Source organism: Panthera uncia, unplaced genomic scaffold, assembly GCF_023721935.1.
Source record: "Panthera uncia isolate 11264 unplaced genomic scaffold, Puncia_PCG_1.0 HiC_scaffold_399, whole genome shotgun sequence".
NCBI classification, from domain to species: Eukaryota; Metazoa; Chordata; class Mammalia; order Carnivora; family Felidae; genus Panthera; species Panthera uncia.
Window position 1 is genome coordinate 1 of NW_026059538.1, and position 20804 is coordinate 20804.

The 20804-nt window shown below is 47.5% G+C and overlaps 1 long non-coding RNA gene across 1 annotated transcript; it reads left to right on the forward strand.

Moving 5' to 3' along the window:
* Positions 1-10868: 10868 nt before the first annotated feature.
* Positions 10869-18834, forward strand: LOC125918043 (uncharacterized). Its single transcript, XR_007456359.1, has 2 exons — positions 10869-11427; positions 17981-18834. It is a non-coding gene; the product is annotated as an uncharacterized LOC125918043 (long non-coding RNA).
* Positions 18835-20804: the final 1970 nt, after the last annotated feature.

A 20804-nucleotide genomic window follows, 5' to 3' on the forward strand; every position in this document is an offset into this window, starting at 1 on the left:
GGGGGGGCGGCGGAGGGGGCGGTTGGGCAGGCCCGGGCTTGTCATCATTCTCCTTCCCCCTGCACACGGATCATCTCCCCAACTGTTGGCCCGGAGACTAACAGCAGCCCCAGATAAACCACCAGATGTGCAGTCACAGACTCACAGAGGCAACGGCTTCTAAAGACCTGTCTGTGAGCTCTCCCTTTGTGGTCCCATTTCAGAGCCTGAACGGTGGTTGGCCTCTCAGATTTCTCTGCAACTCCAACTTGCCCGACTGCAGGCAGTCTGGATAATGACTCTTCTTCTGATCCTTCAACTCCCCTACCAGACTTCCGCTTACCTCCCTCGTTCGTCTTCCATTTGTGTCATGTCTCAAATTCCTAACGCCTTCTCTTCCGATGCTCTTGACGCCCCTGCTTCCCTGACCGAACTCTCACTGATGCAATTATTGGTTCCGTGAGTGAAGTGCGGCCAGGACAAACCTGAAAGTACGAAGACTTGGTTTGGGGACAGGCAATGGGTAGGGGCTGGAAAAGCAGAAGGAAACTGTTAGCAAAGCCTGGAAAAATAGTGAAAGGATCATCAGTAGAAATTGGAAAAGCAGTGAAAAAGTGGAAGGGTGGTCTGTGTTATGTAGCAGTAAAAACAGTTGGCAATGCTGTCACCTGTGGTGACTCGGAAGACAGAAAAGGCAGCTAATAAACTTTTGAATCTAGCTACACTGACTTCCAAGTGGAATGTTGGAAGTCCCAGCTGGCTAATCCTGGCGGCACAGGATAAAAGCCCTTCCAGAGAGAGGGGGGCGAAAGAAGCAACTAGAGTCTGCAAGTAGAATTTAGAAGAATTCACAGGAAGTCCAGGACTTGCTTATGTTGGAAAACAAAACTGTTTCACATCTTTAGCTGATCCGGGCAGCAAAAGATGCTCAGAGTAAGAAATAGCCTCAGGGTAAAGGTGAACTTGAGGGTTGGACGATCAGACCCTTTGCTAAAACTTCAGAAACATTAAAGGTGGTACCTAATAGACAAAAGGGCTGCCAGGAATCTTACCAGGACTCCCGAAGAGGCCTAATTTCAAAATAGCTATGAAGAAGTCTAAGGGGTAGGCCTGCATCAAAAAGAATTGTGGGTGTGGCTTTTCTCTCATGGAGTAGCCTATAAATCTCACACATAGAAAGCCTACAACACCTTTTAAGGGACTTGTATCAGCTAGGACTGAAAGAGGCTAGCTTTGTCCAGATTGCAAGTAGCCCTCTAAGCCCCCAGGTCTCCATGGGAAGGAAGAGGGCTGAGGAAACTGCTCAGCTACAAACACAACCATTTTTATGGAAAGTAGGATATCTCAGAAAGTAGAGCCAAGATCCCTAAGTGGAACTAAAAGTCTCAAAGAACAGGGAATTAGCAAGTACTCTGCAGTGCAGGCCTTAATTAAGGAACATTCCGGGGGCACCTGGGTGGCTCATCTGATTAAGTGTCCGACTCTTGGTTTTGGCTCAGATCATGATCTCACAGTTTGTGAGTTCAAGCCCCGCATCAGACTCTGCACTGACAGTGCAGAGCCCGCTTGGGACTCTCTCCGTCTCTCTCTCTCTCTCTGCCCCTCCCCTGATCACTCTCTCTGCCTCTCTCTCAAAATAAATAACTTTTAAAAAGTGTTTTCAAATAAAATAAAATGAAATTTTAAAAAAGGAACATTCCTGGGGTGCCTGGGTGGCTGTCGGTTTAGCGTCCGACTTTGGCTCAGGTCATGATCTCGCAGTTGATGAGTTCAAGCCCCGCGTCGGGCTCTGTGCTGACAGCTCGGAGCCTGGAGCCTGCTTCGGATTCTGTGGCTCCCTCTCTCTCCGCCCCTCCCCTGCTCATGCTTTGTCTCTCTCTGTCTCAAAAATAAATAAACATTAAAAACATTTTTTTTCCTTAAATAAATAAGGAACATTCTTTATCCCCAGAATGAGGGGATCTGGCAACACATGCCTAGTTGGATTTCAGAAATGCTGTGAACCAGGAGCACCTGGCTGGCTCAGTCAGTAGAGCATGCAACTCTTGATCTCAGGGTCACAAGTTTGAGCCCCACTTTGAGTGCAGACATTAATTAAAACAAGAAAGAAAGAGCTGCTATGAAGCAATGATTCCAAGGTACTTCCTCTTTTTGAACAGAAGTGTTTATCCAGTGGCTGGGGACCAGTTAACATGCCTTTTTAATTCACAGATCTTTGGATTGAGAATAACCACATGCAGGGACACCTCAGTGGCTCAGCCAGTTAAGCGACCAACTTTGGCTCCAGTCATGATCTCACTGTTCATGAGTTCAAGCCCCGCATTGAGCGCTTTGCTGTCAGCCCAGAGCCTGCTTCAGATCCTCTGTTCTTCTCTCTCTCTCTGCCCCTACCTCACTTACACACTCTCTCTCTCAAAATAAATAAATAAACTTAAAAAAAAAAAAAAAAAGAATACGGGCACCTGGGTGGCTCCATCGGTCAAGCATCAGACTTTGGCTCAGGTCATCATCTCACAGTCCGTGAGTTCCAGTCCCATGTTGGGCTCTGTGGCATCAATTGCCATCTCAGAGAGGCCTTCCCTGACTACCTAAGGTGCCCTCCACACTTACTGCCATCATTCTTTATTACGTCACTCTTTTTTTTCATAGCACCCCTCTCTATTATCAGAGTGTTTGTTTACTTATTGTCATAAGCCCCCTACCAGAATAACTCCCATAGGGGTGCCTGGGTGGCTCAGTCGGTTAAGTGCTGGACTTAGGCTCAGGTCATGATCTCACAGTTCGTGGGTTCGAGCCCCGCACCGGCTCTGTGCTGACAGCTCAGAGCCTGGAGTCTGCTTCGGATTCTGTGTCTCCCTCTCTCTCTCTGCCCCTTCTCGGCTCACACACTCTCTCTCTCAAAAATAAATAAGTGTTAAAAAAAGAAGAAGAAGAAGAAGAAGAACTCCCATAGAAGCCGAGGCTTTATGGGATTTAGCCTCCACTGTATCTCCAGTGCCTAGAACAGTGCTGGGCAGATAAAAACCAGTCCGCAAATTCTTGTTCAATGAATGGAGTGAACGAACAGCTTTCTGTTAAATCCAGATGCCCGGCCTCACGAAAGCTGGTTTCTCTCCGCTTCTGCTCCTGTTGGGGTCAGCTCTGTCCTCCTCTCCACTCGCTCTGATTCATGTGGCCCAGTCTGAGACTTCTGCCACGATGAAAGGAACTTCAGAAATCCTCTAAGACAATCTCTTCCACTTCCAAGTAGGAAAAAAGAAGTTCATTGATATCGCCTCGGGGATACCCCTTCTCGAGCCACACGCCGGTCTCCAGACTTCTGTTGTGTTCCTGTGCCCGTTTATTCAACCTTAACATGTAGGTAGCAAACACATTGCCTGCTTCACTGGGTGGCTCTGTGGATGATATAAAATAATGTGACTTTCTGAAATCTCACCAACCTCAGGAATGAAAATCAAATGTCCCCATAACAATCATACATAGATAGGAACCTCAGGTCTGTGATGACTTCACATATGTTAACTCAGGCTCTTAAAAAAAAAAAGAAAGAAAGAAAGAAAGAAAGAAAGAAAGAAAGAAAGAAAGAAAGAAACAGCTCTTGATTTAAATACTTGCTATATCAACAAATTCTCTCTCAACTTTGTATGATTGTGATCTTTGCAGATAACAAGACAAGTATGGTTATCTATTGCCGTGTAAGGAACCGCCTCAAAGCCTGGTGGCTTAAGCCAACAATGATTTATTGTCTTTCATGATTCTGTTGGCTGTGTGGTTCTTCTGCTGAATTTCCCTGGGCTCATTCACATAGCTGCATCCAGCTAATCAGAGTGCTGGGGGCTGGGCTCAGTGGGAGTTGCTCACAATGAAAATCCCAGGCTTCTTGGGGGCATGAGGTTCCAAGACGACAAAGGAGGAAGCTGCAATAGCTTTACAAGGCCTCAATTCTAGAACTTGCACAACATCACTTCCACCCTATCACATTTGTCAAAGTAAGTCACAGAGGCCAGCTTGCGTTACAGGGGCTGGAAAATGGATTCTGCTTCTGGATGGGAGCAGCAAAGTCACAGTACAAAGGGCTGTGCATTCTGGAATGGGCCAAACTTGTGGCCATTAAAACAATTGTTGTGGGGTGCCTGGGTGGCTCAGACAGTCAAGCAACTCAGGTCATGGCCTCCCGGTTTATGAGTTTGAGCCCCACCCTGGGGCTCTGTGCTGACAGTGGAGCCTGCTTGGGATTCTCTCTCTCTCCCTCTCTCTCTTCCTCTCTCAAAATAAATAAACATTAAAAAAAATAATTGTGGTGGGGCGCCTGGGTGGCTCACTTGGTTAAGCGCCGACTTCAGCTCAGGTCATGATCTCACAGCTCGTGAGTTCGAGCCCCACGTCAGGCTCTGTACTGACAGCTCAGAGCCTGGAGACTGCTTCAGATTCTGTGTCCCTCTCTCACTCTGACCCTCCCCACTCATGTTCTGGATCTCTCTCTCTCTCTCTCTCTCTCTCCCAGGAATAAATAAACAGTAAAAATAAATAAATAAATAAATAAATAAACAAATAAATGTTGTAATTCCACATTATATTATTTTCATAGCTCAGACCAATGTTATTAAGTACTGTTAATGGTAAAATTCTGTTTTCTAAAGCATGAAGAAAAGCAATATTCAAATCAACAAAACTATTTTCAAATAGCTTTGCTATAAGGTTTTTTTTTATAAAATCTACTCCCGGAGTGCCTGGGTGGCTCAGTCGGTTGAGTGTCTGACTTCAGCTCAGGTCATGATCTCACGGGTTTGTGAGCTCAAGCCCAGCATCAGGCTCACTGCTATCAGCACAGAACCCGTTCAGATCGTCTCTCTCCCTCTCCCTCTGCCCCTCCCCTTCTCTCCCCTCCTCTTTCTTTCTCTGTCTCAAAAATAAATAAGCATTTTTTTAAAAAAAGTAAAATCTACTCCCAAATAGCTTTTTTTTTTAATGTTTATTTATTTTTGAGACAGAGAGAGACAGAGGATGAACGGGGGAGGAGTCAGAGAAAGAGGGAGACACAGAATCTGAAACAGGCTCCAGGCTCTGAGCTGTCAGCACAGAGCCCAACGTGGGGCTCAAACCCATGATCTATGAGATCATGACCCGAGTGAAGTTGGTCGCCCAACTGACTGAGCCACCCAGGCGCTCCCCAAATAGCTTTTTTATAAGATGATTCTAAAGTTCCACAAATGTTTATCCTTCCCCCTGCACACACACACACACCAGGAGCAGTTCTCCCTCCCCGCTAGTCATTCAGTGTCTAGCTCTTTTTCATGGAAAAACTTTCCTTCCGAATTCTCCTTAGTTATGGCAGGACTTTCATCAGCAGTATAGCTTGGCAGCTCCCCCAAGTTTCCTACTTATTTTGGCCAATTGCCACCTCCAATATTAAGTCCCCTGAGACACGCTGTTAAAGGCAACACTCCTGAAACTGCCTATTGCATTTTTTTTTTTTCCACACTATTGGGAAGAGCCACGGGCAAAGCAATCTCTGAATGTGGAAGGAGAGAAAAACCAGGAAGAGCTAGGCTCCGACATGCAGCTTCTGGCCAAGTCTACAGAACTACTTTTAAACAGCCAGGTGGCCATTAACTTTTTTTTTTAAGTTTATTTATTTTGAGACAGACAGAGACAGCCCAAGTGGGGATCGTCAGAGAGAGAGGGAGAGAAAAAGAATCCCAAGCACACTCCATGCTCCCAGCGCAGAGCACGACATGGGGCTCAAACCCACGAAACTGTGAGATCCTTACCTGAGCCGAAACCAAGAGTCAGAGGTTTAACCATCTGAGCCGCAGAGGCGCCTCGGCTGTTAACTTTTAATGGGGACTTTTTTGTTGTTGCTTAATGGTTTCGGAGCCAACAGATATTTTGCAAGAACTAAAAAATACTTACATTTATGCGGAGGAATATTCCTCCATGTTTTTCTTAATCTGCAAAAGAAATGCAAACTACTTCATCTACTTTAACCATTTGTGAAAGAACTTGGACAAGCTCAGTTCAAGTCCCAAATTACCAAAATTGTTGGAGATAACATTTGTTTCCACATGTCTTAAAAAAATTGGTATCTGCCATTTGTAGACAAAAGAAGGTAATCCGGTGGCAAGAGAAGAATAAGAAAATAATTAACTTAAGTAAGGTTTCTAGGTTGTCCATAAATACTTCTAAATTTGAATTACTATTCATGTCAAAACATTACTTCTGAGATTTTATGATTACTGAATTTGGTACTGTTAACTTAGCTAATAACATCTGTTCACAAGTAAATAAGGCAAAATACATAGAAGGAGAAATTGATGCCAAATAATAAGTTGACACATTTTCTGCCCAAAATAAAAAGTAATAGAAAACAGGTTTCTGTGATGCATTTGAAAGAATTTAAATTTATTTTAATTTTTCTACTGTCTATTCTATTTCTCGTTAGTAATTTTTAAATTCTTATAATGTATAATTAATTATCTAATGATAGCAATAAAATATTTTCATATAAGGAATATGCCAGGGGTTTCAATCAATTTTAGTTATGAAAGATCATTATGTTTATATATATAAATCCACGTGTGCATTATGAATTGAACTTATTTGAAACCCTCCTATATTTAACAAACTATGAACTTTTGGATAACAGGCACGTTTTCCCCTTCCTTCTTAATATATTAGATATAATTGTTCATCTAAGATACAGTTGATTTGTGTGTGTGTGTGTGTGTGTGTGTGTGTGGGTGGCTGTTGTTGTTTAGATTTTTATTTATATAGCCAGACTAACTTTTAAGCTTCCGGAGAGTGTATCTGTCTGATATATCACTTCTTCCAAGGGTTTCTGCAGAGCATTGTAAATCTATAATGAGAAGGAAGTATGGGCAAGTGAGTAAGAAAAATGTCCAGGAATGAATCCTTGCTAAAGACGGTGCACAACTGAATATTTCACGTTTTAACTTATTTTTATGACGTTATTTCCAAAGGGTCAGGCATGTAGGTTTCACTCACCCTGATGACCTAAATTAGGCTTGTTCCAGATTTATGAGGACTGTAAAATTGGGAAACTTTCATTAAAAAAAATTAAAACCCTCTGGATGGTTTCCCAAAGCACATCTAGCATCACTTAAGACTTTATTATTTCAGCTAGTTGGATATATCATATCTACGGCCCTAGCCAGGTCTGTAAGAGTTCTGTGACTGATGTCTAATGGAACCAATTTTCACTCTGGCAGAACAAATTCAAGTTCTAATACTAACTTGTATTCCAGTTTCCTTTGGATGCCAGGAATCAGACACTTTAAGAGGAAAATGTATCAGAGGATCCGCTTATTAAATGATGTTCCATTTATTTCATCTAAATAGCTGGCGGGAACAATTGACGAAAGTCAAATCAAAAATAGAAAATAGTTTTTTAATTACTGAATTTGCTTTATTCTTTGATTAACCTTCTTTCCCTCTTCTTCACGATCTCAATTTTCTACAAGCTTCCCCTACCTCCATTGAGGACTGCAAACCTTCTTTAAACAGGCACTCGCCCACCTACACTAACAATCATATTACAGTCACGGTCCATTGACCGTCGCTCACGTTTTTATTACCCTGCATCTGATGAACATTGATGCACTTGGGTGTCTTCCTCTGCACTAGAAGGAAAAATAATCATTTAAATAGAATTCTAAAAGTTGGCATGTTTTGTCAATAGCTTCATTGTTCCTGTGTCCGTTCATCACATCTTGCCTGCTATTGAAATCTTTCCTTACGTTCCAGCATTATTAAAGTCAGTCATTATTAAAGTCATCTCAAAAAGAGATACCTCTGCAACTTCTAAGATACTGTCAAGTAAGGATCATGTTTTCAATATTTCAAATTCTATTGTATTTTCAAGCTTTTGAAACAAATATAATATTCCCACATATTTCCTAAGATGGAATTTCATGTAGACAATGATGTGACAGGAAAGATGATGTTTATCTAATGATTTTGGCATTGCCCCTAGATAACAATGCTCCTCTAAGAAAACGAGCAATAGTTTTCTTATTATCACAACACATTAAAGTGCATATTCTGGAGTCCTACATGTCTTACGTGTGAGAGAAAAATAACTGGAAAAACAACTTAGCAATAGTTGTATTTGTATTCATCTCATTTCATTAAAATATCCTTTGGGCACGCTTTTCTTTTTTAATAACAATTACACACTATTCTACAAGATCACTGAAGGGATTATCGTATTGTTTTCGTTTTCACAAAAATCAGATTTGATTAAAGCTTCATGAAAAGACCAAAACACAAATTATTCCACAGTTCCTAATTTTCCAGCCCTTCCTTCAGTTGAAACTACTTAAGTAATTTGAACCAGATAGCTTAAGTTGCTAGAGGTAAAGCTCAGTGAATAAGCCTCTCTATCTGGAATGCGTGCACTGTTTTTAGTAATTTTCCATTAATATGAAGTAGTTTTGCCAAAATATGACTGCAAATGAGAAGCCATCATTCTGAATATTTGGAACAAGTATGGGTCTTTTTTTTTTACTGGTTGACATTTGATATTAAAAAGTACTGTTCAAGTTGTTCATTAATGCTATTTTCCATTTAATCACAAAGAAATTCACAGCAAAGATAATCATTTTATTGGTCTACCAAAGATTCCTGATGAAATGCCCACATGGTGAAGAACAAAGTAAGTCCTCAACAGTGGGCATGGATTTATGTAGATCATACATTACAGGCTGATTAGGGAAAACTCTGCTTATCACGTATATTCTGTGTGTGTTCACGTGTAGGAAAGAACGTTTAAACCAGAAAGAGAGTGGGGGGGAAAGCTACATTCTCATAAGGAGAGTTCTCTCTCTCTCTCAGTAGATTTATTAATTGGGAATGGAGAGAAAGATAACTCAGTACTCCTCTCTGGTGACAAGAGGTTACCAGAAAAAAAACTCAGCCGTCACATATAATTTACTATAGAATCTCTTGTCTTAGCCTGGAAGGAATACAAACTATGTGGCATGTGTATTTTTGTACAGATGTATACACGCATGATCTCGTCTGAAATTTTGACCCTAGGTCTGCCTTAAATCGAGTCGAGCTTCACATCGGGGCTGGGTTCTGAGAAAGAACCTTCTAAAAACTTTGCTCAGCCCAGCAAATGTTTTAAAAGTGAACTAATTAATGAGCAGCATCTCTCGATTGCATAAACATGCCCCTAGAAGGACTGCCTCTCTGTATTTTGATTTTGGGAAACAAACAAACAAACCAAAGTGCTCAGGCTTTTAAGAACAAAGAAGGAAAGTCTTCATCCTTCCTTCCCTCCCTCCTCCTCCACAATTCGACCAATCCATTTTTCCTGGGTTTTTCTTGTAAAATAAAGGTCGGCCTCCTCCATTCTTTTGACTTCCCTCCCTTTTCCTACCTCCACGACAAGTGTGACTAAAAATCATTTTCAAAAATAAAATTTTTAAAAATCATTTTCTACGCAGGACGTAGGGAAGCAGACATCCACCTTCGTGGGTCTCGGCCCACCTGACCCGGACGGTCTCCCGCGTCCTCTGCTTTTCTCAAGGGTTCCCCCCAAGGGCCTCAGCACCCCCCAAGGCAGGACGCGCGGTAAATTGAGAGTTAGCTCTGGCGCCGCGCAGCGTGTCTACCGACGTATGCTTTTCCCCAGGGGAAGCTTCGAGCGTCTGCAGGTGCTCCTTCTGTTCCGCTTGGAGGTCTCCCCGGACTGGCGGCCCAAGCCCCTGCTCTTCCGCCCCGGGCTTCGGAAGAGCCCGGACCTGGGGCCAATTTTACGACCTCCGAGCCTCCAACACCCAGGTCCCCCCCACATCTGCCCTACCGCACGAACGAGAAAGCGCGCGACGGGGTGGGCAGGCGTGGCCCGTGGAGAGGCGGGACGCTGCTGGAGATCCACGCGGGCAGAGCGTGGGGACAGCGGCACGGCGCAAGTTGCCCCCTGCGCGCCCCGCTCCAGGCCCCGAAGCGAGCAAGCGTCAGCGCGGGTCGTTGGTTTCCCTCTTCGCCAGAAAGCGAGCTTTTTGTTGAGAAAACAGAGGGAAAGAAAAGTCAGCTCGCGCGTTTGTTTTGGTTTTTCGTCTGTTTGCCTCCCAATTAAAAAGTGGCCGCCTAGGCGACAGCTTTGCGGTTTTCACAGTGTAAAACGGATTAGAGGAAAAGCTCCAGCCCCTCTCGACTTTCGCTTGCGGTTTGCAACCCCCGGGGCGGGTGTGACCCTGCGGCACCTGCCCCTGGGAGCTGTCCCCGCGGCGGCCCCACCCGCGGCCCAGCTTCCCTGGGGCGGGGCCGGACAGGGCGGAGCCAAGGCCGGGCGTCCAGGGGAAAGGAGGTTCCCAAGGTGCAGGTAAGGCTCACACCCCAGGCGGACCGCTAGTCTCCCCTCCCCCGATACCTCCTGGCGCCCCTGCCCTGGGACCTGAGCTCTCCACGGCTCCAGGTCCTGGGGGTGCGGGAGTACGGAGGCGGCCCCCAGGGGGCCCCCTCTCCGTGACGCGGAGAGAGGGAAGAGCAAAGGAGAAGAATTTACTGCACATGGCACCGGAACCAAAGTTGGATTGTTCGTGTCCTGCTCAGAGCTCGCAGGGTTCCCCCAAGAATGTCGAGTTCGCTGAGGGCACTTAGTTCAAGGACGATGAATTTACAGGCACACGCACATTTAGTTTAAAAGAGGAAAGAAACAAAAACTGCTCTTCTATCCTCCCCACGTTCCCGCTTTTCACTAAACAAAGAGTGGGCTGAAAACGGAGGTGGCGGGAGACGCGCAAGGAGGGGTTCCCCGCAGTCCTGTCGCTCCTCCCCGGCCTATTTGCGCCCGCAGCTGCCCACGAGTTTGCGGGGTGTGGGCGCTGCATGCGACCCTCTGACCGGCCAATCTGATCCTGAATTCTTAGATCCAGAAGACCCCTGGGCAGGTCTACTCTCGGCGATCCTTTCGTGCTAGGCTTCTGGTTTTAATAAACCAAAATAAAAGTTTGCTTTGAGATTAAAGAAACAACGTTTTGGTCTTTCCGCCCTGAAGCGTGACTTACGCAGCCTTTTATACCTGCAGGGAAGTATCAATTGTGATTTTCCAAATCGATACCGGGGCTTCCTCGGACGAAGTGCTGCAGGTAATGGAGTCAAGGCATCAAGGAAATAGCAGCAGGGACCAACAGACTCCGACCGTTCCGGACAGTCAGGCCCGCTTCGCGAAGGAGACTTGCGGCGGGTGGAATCACGGTTGCGGAAGAGCCGAGAGCGCGGGTGGGGGAACCAGGCTGGTTCCACCTTAAGAGACCGCGCGGCACGGCGGCTGCGGAGGCGCCAGGCACCTGCAGGAGGCGCTGCTGCCCCGCGGTTCCGCCCGCGCCGCGGCGCGCCGCCAGCCTCGCTGCTCGCGGGCCTCGGTCCCCGGAGGGGGTGGGGACGCTGGGGGAGGAAGGGAGCGAGTGCATCCGTTAGGTAAGGAACCCGAGCCCTCCCGGATTTTGAAGCGGCCTCAGTGAGGCGTTTGCTGGAGGGAGCTTTCCGTCATTCTGCCGCGAGAGGAAATGTGGGGAAGCGCCCTCCCCTGCCCCCACCGCCTGCCTTCCTGCTTCCCTCCACCTCCGCTCCCCGACCCCGACCGTGCTTCCCAGACCCTTTGTTCTCGAGGTTGGGAGCTGCTGGGTGGGGGCTCCCCGGGGAAGAGGTCCCCCTGCGCCACTCGGAAAGAAAGGGATTCTCGCCTCACCCCCCCACCCTCAGCCCTTCGCAGCTAAGTCCTCCTCGCCCCACCGCCCCTTCCTTCGCGTCCTAATGCTTCTTTCCTGCCCCCGGCCCCCCCCCCCCCCCCCCCAGCTCCCGAGCCTCCCGCTCCCAGGCCTTCACCGTCTGTTTGCCCGCCTCCCTTCCCACTTGGCCACCTCCAAGGTCTCTGGGAAGAGGGTGGGAGAGGCAGACGTGAGGGGGAGGAGGAACCACGTCGCCTCCGCGGCTCGGAGAATCCCCAGGGAGCCTTTTAGGCCCCGACCCCTGGGACCCGCCGCAGAGGAAGGGGTTTCCCGGCGCCGCCGCAGGCCAAAGGGACAGTCCCAGCTGGGAGGCCGCCCCCTCCGCGTGGCCGGGAGCCCAAGGGCGCACAACCCCGCCCGAGCCTTGGGGTGAGGGCCCCGCCGTGCGCGGCCTCCCCGTCGGCACCCGAGCCCCACGCTTGGAGAGAAGGGGACGCCGTTTCTCCCCAGTTGGAGAAAAGGGGACACCGTAGTTCGTGCCCTGGGAAGGCGAATTGCAAACGGACGCCCCCTTCTTCCCCTACCCACCCTCTGGGGCGCCACCCGCGTAGCTTCTCCGCCGCGCGCGACCCCGAGGGCTCCCGCGATTGTATCTTCTTGAGTACAGTTACAATTGCGCTCAGCTTAATTTCTTACTTAGGCGAAGGCGTCGCTAAGTGAAGCCAAGGGACAGGGATGCAGGGGGACAGAAGCTGGGGCAGGAGACCGAACGGAGAGGTAGGAGGACGTGGCTGGGCGGCCCAGGCGTGGACGGCCTCCCGGAGTCCCGAGTCCCGAGGCAGTTGAGGCAGGACTGCCCGGGCAGGCCCACGCCCCGGCCCGGGCAGCCGCAGCCCAGCAGCCGAGCCCTCCACGCCCTCAGCTCTGAATGAGCCTTCTCAGCGTGCCATCTACGCCCTCCGCGCGCTCGCGACCGTGGAGGGGGCTCCGGAGGAGCCGGGGCGCGAAGTAGGTTTCCCCCCCCGCCCCCCCCCCCCAGGAGAAGTGGACGCGGCCTGGGGCAGTCAGCTCGGGGCTTCCTGTAATCCCCTCCGGCCTCTGGTGTGACCCTGGACCTCACTGGCTCTTCGCGCGCCGCGCCAGCAGTTCTCTGGGCAGCGGGTTCCCCGGGACACACCCCGTCCCCACCCCCGAGAGCTGGCGGCCAGCTCGGGATGCCAGGCGGCCAGGCGGGCGCCCTGCCAAATTCCGCGTTCCTCTCCAGGAGACGGGGAGTTGCGTCCCAGGCTCGGGAAAGCCCGCAGTTTGGACTTGGGACTCGCTTGCAAAGCCCCCCAAGGCGCCAGGGACGCCTCTGCAGGTTGAATTCCTGCTCCGTATCACTTCAATTTTAATTAATCTTTTAAAACACCGCTGTCACGTCGCTTGCAGAAAATTAATCAAACCTGAATCCTTGTTGCATAGCAAGAATTTCGATCCGAGTCTTTTAAAAAGGACTTGACTTTGCAAAGTCACGTCTTTTACAGTTCCCTCATTCCCCCTTTAGCAAGGGAAATATTGCAAAAGTCAAGACATGTTTGTTTGGTTCTTTCTATCTTCAAAATGAAACTTTGCTTATTTCTGATCTTTATTTTCTGTCTTTGAACAAAAAAATAACGAGATAAATTGCCTACCTCTGTTAATTCAAAATATAATTACTTTGAATGATCTTTGTTTAAGAGCCCAGATAAACTAAGATAATCTTAATTTTAATGTGACACGACCCCTATTTTTCCTTGTGAATAATGAGAATAAAGCAGTCATTAATTAATACCAAGATCTCTCCATAGAAGATGGTATCTGGTCTCACCGAGAGGCTGAAACATCAGTTGTATTAGTAATTGATACTGTATAATTGAACATGAAGATAGTCGTCTATTTTTAACCTCAAAGCTCAGAGTTTATTTGGTGATTACTGAGCTCCTAATAATTAATTTTCGTTCCTTCTTGCTGCATAAATAATTTCTATGATTCCCAGTTCCCGTGCAACACAGAGGCTTCTCATTAAAATCCACCCCTCAAAATATGTGAAGCTGTATTGTGGAGCAACCCTTTCTATTTCATTACTTATAACATATATATGCTCTATTTTTTATATCTTCCTGTTACGTTCCCCTTTGCTGTGATTTACCTACTAAAAAAAAATAGAATATAACTGCAACGTCTTTTGCCACAGCTTCGTCCTTCTGTATGGTAGGGGTTCAACTGAATGTATATTACTTGAGATCGCCAGTCTTTCAAGTTCCTGAGAATTGAGAATAAGTTCCAATGAAGAATGAAAAATCTTTGTAGTGAAGTTGCCGTAGATTATACTCCCATCTAACACAGCCCACAGTATCTCACACTCTTCTGTGGTTAAAAATAGACTTTGCTCACACACATTCTGTTTGTCCAACCTGAATTGAAGATCTGCTCTCAACAACTTACAGGGTTAAATTTACACAACTTTTATCATTTAAAAATAGAAATCTTCTCCGAAGAAATAGAGAAGTCTTCCAAATAATAGTGGAAATTGAGACTCCACCTTTAAGGTATCTAATTATTTCTCAGCATCAATTTGCTGATGATCCCTCTTTTTTACCCAGTAGCGGAGGATTCTGCTTTTCTCATACGTGCAAAAAGCTCCCTGTGTATTTCTTCAGTATGTCTCCCCCAAATAAGTATATGTTATACCACAGAAATATTCTTAGTATCCACCCTACCAAACCTTTACACTTGACTTAAATGTCAGTGCCACTTCTAAAGTGATGAAAAGTATATCGGTTTTCCACTTTTCTTTCCCCCTTTGAACAATTAAGACTTTAGGTCAATATATGATGGAGTAATTCTCTCCTCTTGGATTTTATATTTTCCCACTATAATTTAGACTGAAATGGGATTAAAACAGGATCTAGAGTTCTAATCTTGGTTGATGTTTTGGTGTATTCACCGTAATGAGTCCTATTCCCTGGGGTCATGAAGCCCCCAATGTCAATCAAGCAAACTGATTCAGAAATGCCATTGTTCGACTCCCACGTCACTCCCCTTCCTCTCATTTTATTTAACAATACCGGAGTTCTCTGATCAGTCACTCGGAATATGAGGCATTATCTGGGGAAAATTCACAAAGTGTCTTGATCTTTCTTTGGGAGATACTGTTAAGGGGTTTCCGCAAAGCAGAAAGTGCTTGTTTATATTTATGTCTTCGGACCGCACTACAGCTCGAAGGAACCAATGAATACCGCTCGAAAGAAAATCATACCGTAAATCCGTCAAAAATTAATTCGTCCAGTTGAATGTTACATTTCTGTTTTCGTGTTTGAAGCACCCTGACTTATCACCGGTGGAGAAGTATGACCAGGTCTGGGTCCAGTTGGCATGCCCTCACTTTCAACCCCGTCTGTTTTACCCCATTTAGTGATACTAAGGTATTTAGTCTGCACTAGTTAACCAGGAATTTACTTGGGGGCGAGGAAGAGCCAACCTTTGCCCCGGGAGCTCTACCCAGACCACTCAGACACGTCCGGGAGTCTCGGCAACTCGCCTTTCCCATCCGCAACCCTGGGTCATCTCTGCTTGGGTCCCAGCTCGGGGACAATCCCCAAAGCCAAAGGCGTTAAGTGTGTTACTCGCCCTGAACAGCCCAAATTAATAATCAACTTAACTCGTGGAGGCCTCGAGCCTTCATGCAGAGTTCCCTGAAGGTTCCCAGAGCCGAGCCCGGCTCCTGCGAGGACTTCCTCGTAGGGAGAGGCCGGCGTGCAGGGACGGTTTCAGGGGGAAAAGCTGTCGTTTGCGTCTTTCACTTGGAGGGCTGTGGGGAAGGAGGCAGGAACCCACCCTCCCGTTAGGAGTTCCCACAAGGGATTCAGCCAGAATCGCAACAGCCGCTCTGGCTCTGTGGGCTCGATGTGCTCGCGTTTGCTGCGTACGTCTCCAAAGGCACCAGCCCTTTCGCCCCGCGCGGTCTCCTCTCGCACGCTTAGAGCCGAGGTGACCAGGGAAGGCGGCGGAGGTGGGGACAGGGGGTGGGGCCGCTCTCTGGCGGGACACGATCAATCACTTTTAAGCAAAGGGTTCAAAAGTTCCAACCTCCCCTTTGCAGGGGAGCAGAGCAGCTTCGCGGGGCCTGCTGCTCGCTGCAGCCCGCGCGGCTTCCCAGCAGCCGCGCGACCACGGGGGGAGCTCGGCCGCCCTTCGCAGGAGACCCTTCCCGGGCACAGCCCCTGCCGCCTGCGCGGCCCGGCCGGGTTGACCGAGCTGGCGGGCCGCAGCGGCTCGGCTCCCGCGGAGGAGCGGCTCTCCCGCCGCACCGACAGGCTCCCCGCCCGCAGGGCCCCGGGCGTGCGCTTTTCCCTTTCTCAGCAAGCGGGAAAGGCCTGCGCGCCGGGGCTGGCGGAGCGCGGGCGGCCTGGCGGCGCGGGGCCTCGCCGAAACCCGAGCTCCCTGCGACCTGCTCTGCAAAAAGGGGCGGGGGAGAGCGCCAGCAAGCTGCCCCGGAGGCGGGCGGTGCGAATTCCTCTGAAAAAAAAACCCTCTCGGAAACACGCAAACCTTCCAAAAGACGCGGCTCTGCCCCCTCCTCCCGTCCTGTGGCCTTGCAACCTGTCAGTCTCCTCCTCGCCACCCGGCCTGGCCCTCACCTGCGACCCTGCCCAGGGCCTAGCCCCCGCTTTCCTTCCCCACCCCCGCTTTTCGGCTCCATCTCTTCCCTGACCTTTCCGAGGCCTCGGCTAGGGTAGCCAGGGTGCTGCAGAGGAAATGAAATTGTTCTGGAGATTACAGTGGGGCTGTTGGCCAGGAGAAGTGTTCCCCCCCCCCCTCTTTTTCTCAGGCTTCCATGTTAAGTGCAAACTTGTATTTCCCTCCACAAGAATAGACAAATTTTCTCGCTTATTTGCAGTTTTGCAAAGTTCTACACACAGATCAGTGAACCTTAAGCGCCCTTTTTCAGGCCCACATTGTGGAGGTTTGTCAGGGTCCCTGGGCAGTGAGCGTAGTGACAGGTGAATCCAGCAGCCCCAGGGGAAGCCAGACCTAACCCCCAAGACTCACAATAGGACAGAGGCCCAAAAGCTCCCCCAAGCAGCTTCAGGCAACAGGTACTCCACAGCAAGGCAGGCTCTCGGGATCCCAGAGCTTGGGCTCTGGGCGCAGAACCTGCTTCTCAGTGACCTGAGACAGAGTGTCCCCACCTGCACCTCCCCGCCCCCACCCCCAGGAGATTCCTTTTCTCCAAATTACTCCTCAGTCACACAAGAATCTCTGAGCTCTGAACCACCTGCCCAGACATGGCCAGGCTGCATTTTGGCTTGGCCCTCGCAGCGTAAGTCCATTGATGCTTCCAACCTGCTTGCTCTTCCTGACCTGACTTGAGGGAAAAGACAAGGAGATCCAGCAGAAGAAGACAAAAGTCAGGGAGACGCAGAATGCAGAATAAAAAGCCAAAGGGGGGGGGCAGAGCAAAACAGAGCAGTACCTTTATTGTCCAGATCCCAACCCCCAACCCAGTCTTTCCCACACTCAAGAAGAGAGAGAACTGGTTTCAGTAGCTCTAACTCCAAGTAACTTTTTTGAGTGATCTTTTGCTCCTGGACCTACCTCTCTCCCCACCCTGAAGAAAGCAAGGAGCCATGTAGGTTTAGGGGAGACGAACAGCTTTCTAAGGCAGAAATGGCCTCCCTGTAACCAGTCGCCATTCCACAGAGAGCCTGGGAGTTTCAAGCTGCAGGAGCCTAAGGGCTCTGTTTCACAACCAGCCTGGGCCTTAACTATACCCTGGTCAGCCCAAATTAGATGCAAAGGAGATGGGGAGGCTTAGGGTTCCTTCTGCCTCGAACATTCCCTGGTAGGATCTTCATGCAGAAATATAGCTAGTCCCTAGGACCGTGCTCCAAGTGGCAGCTTGGATAAGTGATAAGTGATAACTAGGATAGAAGACAAGACTGATGGCAGAGAACGGAGGGGGCACTAGAGATATAGACACATATGTTTACTTTTGCAAGACTCGGAGATTCCCCCTCAGACCTTCCAGTCCATCCTCACTCAGCCACCAGAGTAGAGTAGAAATCAGCCTCTGGGTTCTCAGAGGAGGTGGGGGTGGGCGTGGGGTGGGGGGATGCCCTTTCCAACCCCAGGCTAGTATATAAGGAAGGATATGATGGGGAGGGATAGATCTGGCAGAGGGAAAGAGAGGCCTGAGCAGCAGGCACAGCCCCCAGTCACTCTGAGGAACTCATCCTCATTAAAGAAATCCTTTGTATGATGCTGCATTTCTTTCCCAGATTTGTGGCGACCACACCGAAGGAGGAGGGCGGCAGGCAGTGGCGGTGGCTGCTGCGGCTACATGCAGGCATCCAGCAGTGTGTCCCCAGCAGCAGACTCGGTATCCCCAGTGTGAAGAGCCCAGGCCTTGCCCATTAGGGCTGTGACTGAAAACAACCCCCCACCCCCTCTCCAAGCAGGCTCCGCAGTGACTACCCCAAATCCCTAAGCAGATTCCTGGACTGAGAGACACAGGGTTCATAGCATGACTGTCAAAGAGCTAGATTTGGTAGGAAAAAAAAGAACAGAAAATCCCACCCAGTGCTGAAATCGCTAACGAAAAATCACGTGTGGTAGTGGGTATTTGTGCAAATATACAGGACAGTTGCCTACTTTCGGCCAAGGAATGACATTTCAAAAATGTTTCTCCCCCCCCCCCCCATAGCACCAAAGGCTGTTTTACGTCCCCGCTATTGTGAATCAACCTTCTGTAAACCATATTGTGCATTTTCCCCTGGATTTTAATGAAAGAAGAACTGTGCAAAAGCAACTGCTTTGTCCCAGAGCTGAAACAAAGACTAATACACAGCAAAGGGGCAGCCCTTCCAAGATGTACTCCTCTCCGACTTGGGAGGAAGGCTCCTAGAGTGACCAGCCATAATTGTGGTTGATACTTAATCCTCCTGAGTACAAAGGCCCATCTTTTCACTATGCAGAAGCACCACTGAGATATGACTAACCTTCAGAGTTATATCCCAAACTGAGTGTCCAGGCTTAGACTTGGATTGTCTAGGCCTCTTCTAACCCGAACAAAAAGGATCTGAAGAAAATCACATTTTTTCCCCCTCCTTCGCAACAAAGCATTCCTAATCACTTCAGCTTGTTGGTGAATTTTTATTCCCGTGTCCACTTGGGGGTATTGAAATCGATCGCTGCAATATTTAATATATTACACTCCCAGGGTCATTGCTCTCCTAAGACCGAATTCCCTCTCCCTCACGCCCTCAACTCAGCCGGGTTACTACCCTCCTACTCCAATCTGTTCAGGCCCTCTGGTTTTCTGTCCTCGTAACGCCTTTATTTCTCAGCCCGGCCCAGCAACTTCACGTGTATTTTGTTTTCTGGTAGGGACACTGCAGAAAGCTCTAGGCAGCAGTGCACTTAAAAGGGAAAACGAGGAGCTCAGTAGATTGGAGAAAATTAACCTGCCACAAACAGCCTCATTAAAGAGCTGCCTACCAAGAGTTAAGAATTAATAGCAAAATGGATGGGGGGAAAAAAAAAACCCTTGAGTGAAGAGACCTTAAAACCGCTTTCCCTGAAAGGTGCATAATTTACAAGCCCAACCTAACATTCAGTTTTATTTCCCTTTCCTAGTGACCTGTCCCCTAACCTTGTGATCCACTGTGGGGGCGTTTTCTCTTTGGTCCCTTTCTTCTTGCAAAAACCCTTAGGTTTGCCAAAATCCAAATGCTGTCTGATATTTTCGGTTCAAAAATGCACTTAAATTGTTTGGGGCCTTTTAATTTAGAAAGACACTTTAAAAGACTCCTGGAATACCCTTTGGGAATTGTTAGATGATTTGAAGAGTGCCCTTAAAAGAATTGTGTTTGGATAAGAGGGGGTGTGGGGGGAATCATGCAGAAAGAAGCGTGAAAAACCAGCGTGAGGACATTTTGTAGATTTAGTGTTCCGACGGTGGTGTGCTTATTTTGCACATGAAGTTCGAATTTAAGTAAAGCCCATGTGTATGGGCTGTAAGTTGCTTTTCTAATGTTTTACTGGGCATTGTATTCTATATTGGCATTTTATATGCATAATCTCATTTCAATGCGGAGCCGCATACTAAATCCTGGGGCAAGCCGATGAGAATGCAGTGTGGATATTACACTCAATTTCATTGGCTTCAATGAGACTTTGCACATTGCGATTTCCATTGTAATGGCTTATCTTTGGCTAGAATTTTACACGTTGACATGCTATTCCTTTGGCCAGAATCCTGAATGAAGAAAGTGTGTCAATGGAACAGCCATAATGATTCCATTCACATTACAGCAGGTAACGGGCGATCAATGGCCCCAACACTATTTGTAAAAGATTTCCTGTGGGTTGTTTTTTTTTTTTTTTAATTATTTTTGCACTTTCTTCTTGAAGGAGATCACACTTAAAACCAACTTTGGAGTATACACTAAACTATTGGTTCAAAACAGTAAGAGATGGGAAATTCACAGTCAGGAGCCTTCAGTTCATCTAGAAATCTTGCATTGTGTCAGAATATTATAGGCAGTCCACATGTTACATAGGATCGGATCCTATTCAGATAAACCAGCTAGAGATTGATACAAAGCACAAGGTTTTAGAAGTGCTGGCAACCTCCCTAAATCTACAAATTAGTTATATTTTCCTCCCATTTAATTAATACAAAGCAAGTTCTATTCCCCTCCAATTTGACAGTAGCATTAAATTACAAGCAGCAGGCTGAAATTGTGTAAGATAATATGAAATTTTGACATTTTAGGTAAAACATGTTTCTCAGGTCATTTTTCTATAGAAGATGGCAGGAGTGTGTAACTAATTTCCTAATTTACTTTTAAATTTACAATACGTAAAGATGTAAAAGGGTTTAAAAAAACACAAAGGTTTAAATACTTTATTTTCTTAAAATCATAGGAGCCGCAAAACAACTGAACAATCCAAATGTTAACCAACCTCTTCTACCTTAAAATGTTTCTTATTTAGAAGGGCGTAAAAAGTACGACCTCTCTTTTGTAAATTCAGATAAGAAACACACTGGTAGGAGTGTGATTCATTCTCAGTCATATATGTTTAAGGTTGTTCCTTTGA